Source organism: Cygnus atratus, chromosome 1 (assembly GCF_013377495.2).
Source record: "Cygnus atratus isolate AKBS03 ecotype Queensland, Australia chromosome 1, CAtr_DNAZoo_HiC_assembly, whole genome shotgun sequence".
NCBI classification, from domain to species: domain Eukaryota; kingdom Metazoa; phylum Chordata; class Aves; order Anseriformes; family Anatidae; genus Cygnus; species Cygnus atratus.
This window is the reverse complement of record NC_066362.1, coordinates 76,811,320-76,820,128: the sequence shown is the minus strand read 5'-3', so window position 1 is coordinate 76,820,128 and position 8,809 is coordinate 76,811,320.

The following is an 8,809-nucleotide window of genomic DNA, read 5'->3' as shown; positions in this document are numbered from 1 at the left end:
AGAGAATAGTTTGTAATGATGACGTTTCAAGCTGCCTCAGTTGCACATCTATGGAGTTTTGTGTTCTTTTTAATGGTTTCCAATGTAATATATGTTATTCTGTGGAAAAAAATATCTAAGCTCATTTAGGCTTCACACCCAAGGGAATGGACTGCCTGAATTGGCTAATTATATGGGATTGTCTCCAAATAAAAGAACAGATCTATATTATGTTGGACCAGATGAATCCATGAGGGCCTTTCTTTTGATTTTAATAGACTGTGGGAAGATGTCTTTGCACTGGAAATCTGCCTGGTACAGTTGATCAGTAGGCTTTTGGAAACATTTTATATTTCAGAGAAGCAAGAAAACAAACAGTGCTACCCTAAACAAACAGCACAGACACAAATTAATAGTAGAATAACTTCCCAGAGCCAGGAATCAGGATTTCTGAGTCTGATCTCACTGTGCTGCCTTTTGCTGTATTATGCCAGAACTCAGTAACTCATATACTTGTATTTTTACTTTCCAACTTTAACATTATTTTCTTTCTTTTTCTTTTCTTTTCTTTTCTTTTCTTTTCTTTTCTTTTCTTTTCTTTTCTTTTCTTTTCTTTTCTTTTCTTTTCTTTTCTTTTCTTTCCTTTCCTTTCCTTTCCTTTCCTTTCCTTTCCTTTCCTTTCCTTTCCTTTCCTTTCCTTTCCTTTCCTTTCCTTTCCTTTCCTTTCCTTTCCCTTCCCTTCCTTTCCTTTCCTTTCCTTTCCTTTCCTTTCCTTTCCTTTCCTTTCCTTTCCTTTCCTTTCCTTTCCTTTCCTTTCCTTTTCTTTTCTTTTCTTTCCTTTCCTTTCCTTTTTTCTTTTCTTTTCTTTTCTTTTTTCTTTTCTTTTCTTTTTTTTCTTTTCTTTTCTTTTCTTTTCTTTTCTTTTCTTTTCTTTTCTTTTCTTTTCTTTTCTTTTCTTTTCTTTTCTTTTCTTTTCTTTTCTTTTCTCTTTTCTTTTTTCTTTTCTTTTCTTTTTTTCTTTTTCCTTTCCTTCCCTTCCCTTCCCTTCCCTTCCCTTCCCTTCCCTTCCCTTCCCTTCCCTTCCCTTCCCTTCCCTTCCCTTCCCTTCCCTTTTTTCCCTTTTTTCCCTTCTTTTCCTTTTTGTTTCTTTTTTTTTCCCCTTTTCTTTTCTTTTCTTTTCTTTTCTTTTCTTTTCTTTTCTTTTCTTTTCTTTTCTTTTCTTTTCCAAATGCAGCCACTTATCCAAATAATAATAAAAAAAATTCTCTTAGCCCTCTGTAAATCTTGCCTGGGGCAATTATCCTAAGCCCACACTGATATGTGACGTTTCACTTGTTAAGGAGACTAATCTAAGCCTGACAGACTCTGCATCTAGAAGCATTTATAGCTGTCAAATCTAATGAAAATCAAGTGATTGATCTTCTAGGTAGCAGCTGCAGCATCCTCCAAAAACTAATTTAATATGAGACCTGTGGCAAATCCAAAGAAATAGTGTTTCTTAGATGCTCATTTTCCTTCCCATTTTTTTCTTTGGTTTGTTTAGACACAGTGGCCAAGAGAGGATAATAAGGTTGTCAAAGCAGATATGAGAGGAGAATTTATCCCATTAGGTATAGTAGTATTCAGAAGGAGCTGGAATGGATTGGCCATTTAGAGAATCTCATCTACTTCAGGGATTTTGTGTCCACACTACCCACAAGTTGCAAATATTTTCCTGACAGTGTTTTGGCTGTTTCTCTCATGCATTTTTGATGCTGAAAACAATTATATTGTTGGCAACAATCATATTGTTAACAATTATATTGTTATTTGGTGCTCCTGTAAATCCTGAAAAGATCGCTAGTAAAAATTTTTTATTTGTCTTGCCACATGGCAGATTTGGTTTATTAATATATTCAATATAGCAGATGTTTGCTATATTTGTCAGATTGCAGATGTTTTAAAGACTTTCTTGTGATTTGGTCTGACTGGTCTCCTGGATATGTCAGGACAGAGGTGATACAATTCAAATAATCAACCTAGATCAATGGATTAGGTTCTGTATGAGAAAGAGATCCTAAAAGTATCTTGCTTCTTTCAAGGACAAAATCGTCCTGACTGTGACCCTGTATCACAGTGGAGCATCATTTTTTATCAGTATGTGATTTAAAGGTCAATTCTATGTGATTTAATTCCTTCATTCTCTTGAAATTTGCTTACATAAATTAGGGGTTTCATATATTCTTGCTGTTTTTTTGTTTTGTTTTGTTTTGTTTTGTTTTTCAGTACTCCCCAAATCTTAGACATTCATCATTTTCATAGTTCCTGTGTGGTTCTGTGTACCAATACAGTAACATGCAAAAAGACTGAAGCTGTCTGGATGCGCCCGTGTGCAATGCTCACACATCAAAGCACCATACTCCATATGTGTAACAAGACTTTTTAAGATGGTTTCTGGAAGGCTGTTTTCCATATAGACTGACTGGTTCAAGGGGCTATGTTGGGTTATCAAATCCAAACTACACTTGGACAGTATTAACCTGAGCATGATAGGTAGAAACAGAAAAGGAGACACAAGCAGTCTCTGTCAGTATTGTGAAAGAGACTAAGAAGTGCTGCCAGGTACAGATGCCTTCAAATATGTAAAGTTTGAAGGACTTTTTAAAGAATAAAATTGTACCTGTGCACATTAATTTGCAAAGGCTTTGGGAGAAGAATAGCAGAAGGTTATGAGGACTGCAGGTAACTAGAGACAAAGGGTAGAAGAGAAGAGGTAGGAATGAGATTAATGTGGAAATAAGAGTGAAGGAAAGATACTGGTGGACATGGAAGGGGAGCTGCATGAGCTGGTGGGGAGGGTCTCACGTGGAACAAAGTGACTGGAAGTATCTTTTTCAAGGCAGAGGCATGGCTGAACCACTCTCCTGTCCTCTTCTGCTACTCATAATTCTCTCATAATTACTCATTCTGCTACTGTTCAACTCTGGACACCTCCTGGTTAGAAGGGGGAAAGACTGATCTTCTTTCATTGTTGACAGCATGCATGCTGATGTCAAGAGAAGCCCACAGCCTGCATGTGGGAAATTGGCCTTGAGTCTTGGAAGGTCTTCACCTACCCTGAACCTGTTTATAGATAAGAGCTTATAGATAGGAGCATGGAGGACTTAGCCTCAGGGTTCTGAACACCTCTCCAAGACCTCCATCCAAGCTATCGTTGCCTTGTATAACTTTGGATCTTGCACCTCACATTACCTCCCTCACAAAAGAAAAAAGGCTCTTTTTATCTTTCAGAGGTGTCGAGTGGAGTGACAAAGATGAAGTCAGCAGGAGATGAAGTAGCAGTTACGGGTTTGATTTGGTGTCCTCTGATAAACTGCCAGTAGTGATGTGCCTACAGAGCAGTGAGAAGTGTCAGCCAGCAAGGATCAGCTTTTTCTCTGTCTTTATGTTTGTCCTGGTTTCAGGTAGGACAGAGTTAATTTTCCTCCTAGTAGCTGGCAGGGTGCTATGTTTTGGATTAGAATGAGAAGAGCGCTGATAACATGCTGATGTTTTAATTGTTGTAGAGCAGTGCTTACACCAAGCCAAGGACTTTTCAGCCTCTCTCTGTCCTGCTAGCGAGCAGGCTAGGGATGCAGCAGGAGCTGGGAGGGGACAGACCCAGGACAGCTGACCCAAACTGGCCAAAGGGGTATTCCATACCATCTGACCTCATGCTGAACAATATATAGGGGGGGCTAGCCGGAGTGGAGGGGGGGGGGCCGGCTGCTCAGGGATAGGCTGGGCATCGGTCAACGGGTGGTGAGCAATTGCATTGTGCATCACTTATTTCGTACACATTATTACTATTAATACTATTATTATTATTATTATTGTTATTCTTTTCCCTGTCTTAATAAACTGTCTTTATCTCAACTCACAGACTTCACTTTCCCGTTTCTCTCCCCCACCCGGAGAGGGAGGGGGGAGGGTGAGCGAACGGCTGTGTGGTGTTTGGCTGCCAGCCGGGCTAAACCACAACACTGTTACAAATAGTTCAACAGCACACAATCACAAGTGAGTGGTGGAAGAAGTGCTGGAAGTAGAATGAGGGGAAGTACATGTTGAGGGGAAATTAGAGAAGAAGAGAGAAATGCCAGTTTCCCTCTGTTAGCTACTAGAATGCCAGCTGATATGCTGTCAAGATCTGAGAGCATTGACCAAGGCTGTACCTGCAGGGATATACGAATCTAGACTTGAACTCAGCCTGTCCCTGCTGTAAGCTACACCAGTGCAGATCAGATCTGACTCAGAAGCACCTGCACTGCAGAGCTCAGGTCTCTGCACAGACCCACCCTCCTCTTTTCCTGAGAGTGGACAAGATTTGAGAGAAGAGAACCTCAGATTCCCCACCGTGGCTGGGTGCTGCATGGCTTGGGGCAAGCCAGTTTGCTGCTCCTTTTGCTCCTCCATGCATAAGACTGAGACTGAGATGCAAAGCTCAGGTCTGTCCGTGTACTGCAATAGAACTGCCAGCATCAGGTGGCCATAATGAGTCTTCATATAGACAGCTAGCAAGAAAGTCACAGACTTAGGAAATGTTTCTGTTAAGAATAATAGGAAGTAGTTGAAACCATCTCAGAAGTTCACTAACAGAAAATCCCACCACTGTGGAGTCAGGGTTTCTCAGTGCTGCCCAGCAACTTTCAAAATGTAAAATTCTAACCTTCAGTAGCAGAAAATGACAAACTGTGATGAATAATCTGAACTGTGCCCTCTTTGACGAATGATATGTGCACAACATACATATTTGCATCATGTTAATGTGCAGATTCATGTAATATTGCATCTTACCTCAGCAGTAAAGATACAGCACAGAAATAAATTGCTATACCCATCCTAGTAGCACCTTCAGACAGAGGAAGGACTTTGCTCAGATTCAGAAAACAATAGCACATTTTACTATCATTCTATGAATCTGAGAATGAACAGATTCAATATTTATATTGTTATCTAAAATCAGGATCTTCACATTGTAAAGGTCAGAACTGATTAGGAAGATTAGGAAGTGCATTCAAGCACTACTGTTTACCACACCTTAATTTATGTATTTATAAATGAAGGAATAACTATTAGGCTGAGTTCTTTTTGTTGCTGGAATATCTATTAGGCTGAGCTCTGTTTGTTGCAGGTCAATAGAAATATGCCCTAATGGTAGAACTGACTTCTGTTCACTAAGTGAATACGTAAATGCCACAAATCTAATTTTGTGCTTAAATTAGAAATTAATAATTAGAAATTAATAATTAGAAATTAATTCAAAACAATCAAAATGTTATCTACTTGCTTAAAACTAACCACTGGCATACTGCCCAGCATCAAAAGTACACTTCTAGACTTAAGTCTTAAAAATAAATAAGCATTACTTCTGCATTACAGTGTTTGCTCTTGGCTGGCTGCATTGTTTTTCTGATGCATTTCTCTTTCACATTTTACCAAAAAAGCAGCCAAAGTAATGGAAAAATCACCTGAAGATTTGAATATATCTACATCAAATGAGAGTGATGCAGTCATTGCTTATTATGCTGTCTGACAACAAGGGCAGAAATCTGATGCTAAAATTTCACTGTAAGCACGATAAATAGCTTTACAAGCCAAAAGAAAAGACCTAGTAACTTTGTAAGATGTTTGCACAAATCATAAATATGCATTTGAAGATCTATCTGATATTAAGAATAAAAGAAAATCGAGATTACACTTACATGTATTCATTTTATATATTCATATATTCATTTCCACATTCTAAAGCCGTATCTTCCATACATATGCAACTTCTGCACACACATTTAATGAGGCCATACATATAACTATTTCATTTTTGTATTCAGCAATCAAGAACTGTTGCAGTGATATTCTGGCAGCTTGTAACATTTAGTATTTTTATTTCCACTCTGAAAAAAAAATATATATATATCATTAGTCAGACCTCATAATGAAAAATTCTTCATTCATGCGTAAACATACTGTTCCCACTAAATTCAGTACTATTTCCCAGTTTCTGAATTTCCCATTTTTTGAATAAGAAACAATGTACTTGCACTTGCAATCATGTAGGATAGGAAGAAACATTTTTATAATAAATATATGGGTTTGAGCCAAAGTGCTGGATATGCCTGAAATCTTGGAGAAATGTGAGTCTGGGTTGTGATATTTGTATGTGCTCTCTTTATTTTATTTATGTAAAGGATCATTTTAGGAATCTCACTGCAATTGATTGTGCAGAAATGAACCATGAATTCTTTATCTTCCATTAACTTTTCTTTTTATCCCTCACCCAGCTACTTTTTCATCTTTTTTTTTTTTTTTTTTTAGTAATAAGAACAGAATGGTACAAGTATAAGAAATAATGATCAGAAAATGCAGGAAATTGAGGGCAATTCTGTGAAAAGTAGCTGGAATTCTAGATCTGTAGTGCTAGCACTAATTTGCCTGATTTTGCATTTAACCTGTCAGTCTTCAGGAACATTTGCTTTTCTTTAGAGAAAAATAAAATAGCTCATGATGTTATTACTAACCTGCCAGGATGAGAGAATTTTGAAAAATATGACTGATTAAAGCTCACCTGAAGAATTAATGCACTTAGTTAATACAAACGCTGTTGTGAATGGAAGTTACTGAAGCTGGCTATGCCTTGATGTGGTATGGAACCTACTGAGTCAAACAAAATTTTAAAAAATGAGCTAATAAATCACTCCACATTATACTTTAATCACAGTAAACTTTATACTTTGGCAAGGTAATGCTGAAAACAGAGAGCCAGCCAATGCAAAATATTAAGCCTAGGGACCTAGATGACATTAAGGAGCTCTTAATTTGGATACACAAATTTAAAATTTGATGTGGATGTTGGCCTAACAGTCTCTAAAGGTTATCAGTCTAGTTAGTCTGGATCACATTCTGACTCTCTAGCCATGTAAAACAAGGGTAGCTATTTCAGTTCAGTTAGACCATGGATTTTTTGATGTGGTTACAAATAATATATGATTCCTCAACTATATTCCAGAAGCTACAAAGATCTTGGAGGTCTTACCCAGCATTTTCAGGGCAGAAAATTATCATTCATGAATGGTGAATGGAAGACACCATCACTCTTCATCAGTTAACTTTTGGGATTATGTGGTACCCTCATAAAAAGTAGTAGATAATGAAGAAAAAAGACTGACCTAGGTAGAACACTAGTTGGATTTTGCTGCCTGTTCTTTTATTACTTATTTAGGTAGAAATTTTGCATTTAAGATATGATTCAGAAAGATATGATCTTGCACTGGCAGTTATCCCATCACTATTTTAGCTCCATTCTTTTAAATGAAGTTTTTCATCTACTTTTTCTTGCTGTTCACAGGACACCAGGCATATAAAGACATCATTCATCAGATGAAACTATTAGCTTCAGATTTGCACAGTGGCCCTACTGTTCAGTTCTGAAATACAGAACCCCAGAACACTTCAAGTAGGAAAGGAACTCAGGAGAGCATCTATTCGCAGCCCTGCTCAGAGCAAGGCAACGTGCTAAGTTGGATCAATTTGCTCAGAGCCTTGTCCACTCTAGTGTTGAATCCATTGAAGGATGGTGACTTCACAACCTCTCTGGATGACCTGTTCCAATGTTTGATTTCCAAATATCTAACCGGAATCTCCTTTGTCACAGCCTGTGTTTGTTGCCACACATCGTTTTGCTGTGCACCTCTAGAGAAGAGTTTGGCCTCATCTTCTCTACAAACACCCACTAGTTGCCTAACAGCAATGAAGTCTCTCTTCAGCCTTCTTTTCTCTAGCCTGAACAGACTCAGCTCTCTCAGCCTCTCCTTGCCCATCGTATGCTCCATCCCTGGTCATCTGGGAGGCCCTCTGCTGGACTTAACCCAGTCTGCCAATACTCCATAAGCAGATAAGAAGGGGGAATATTTTTATTTTCTTCATTTTTGATGGAAAAAGTTGCTGCAACTTGAATTTAAAAAATAGCTAGTGTAATTTGTATAACCTGTATGCAGTTACTCTATAAATATGGATTAATGAATATATATACAAACAGAATCTAATAACTAGACAAAAGTGGTCCACCTTGTGATTGATTTTACTCAGCTAATGTCCCAGTTTTGAATGCCTCTTAGAGAAAAGAGCTCTTACAACTGTGCTTATGTCAGCTTGCAGAGAAAACAAGACTGGTCAAATTCAGCTTGCTTTCCACATCAATTTTAGTGCAGTCCCAGCATAGACTGTGAGCACCCAGGAGCAGAAGCAGACTGCTGAAGTCCCAGTTTGTGCACTGTGTGAGCCCACCGGGAGTGATCACACCTGGGATATCTGAGCATGACAGAGATTTAGCCCCTGCACCTGGGCAATTGGTAGCTCACTGCCCATTGCCCACCTCAGCAGATATCCCCCCTTTCTCCCTGCGTTGTAAAAGCGTTATAATGGAAATAAAAAACAAGGAGACTGGAACCTGTTCAGTCTCCTGCACTGACTACTCTGTAATACTTGTCCTTAGGGTGATGGTGTCTATGGAAAAATCAGGTAAGATGAAGGTTTTTAAGCCGTTTATAATTCAGCTCTTCCCAGAAAGGCAGTAAAAAAATAAAAAATAAAAATTAGTGATTTGTTGTTTTTATTCATGTTTGGAAAAACTCATTTTCTAAGTCAGCAGTAAGACAGTGGTGTAACAGTGACAGAGATTATCTACTGGAAAAGGAATGGTTGAAGTGACTTCTCTGTTGCTTGTTTTATGAAGAATTCAAACAAAACTAGACGGAAAATATGTCTGTGTGCAATAGGCTGTTGAGATCTGACCAGGTACAGCTGGGTGAAACTGGAC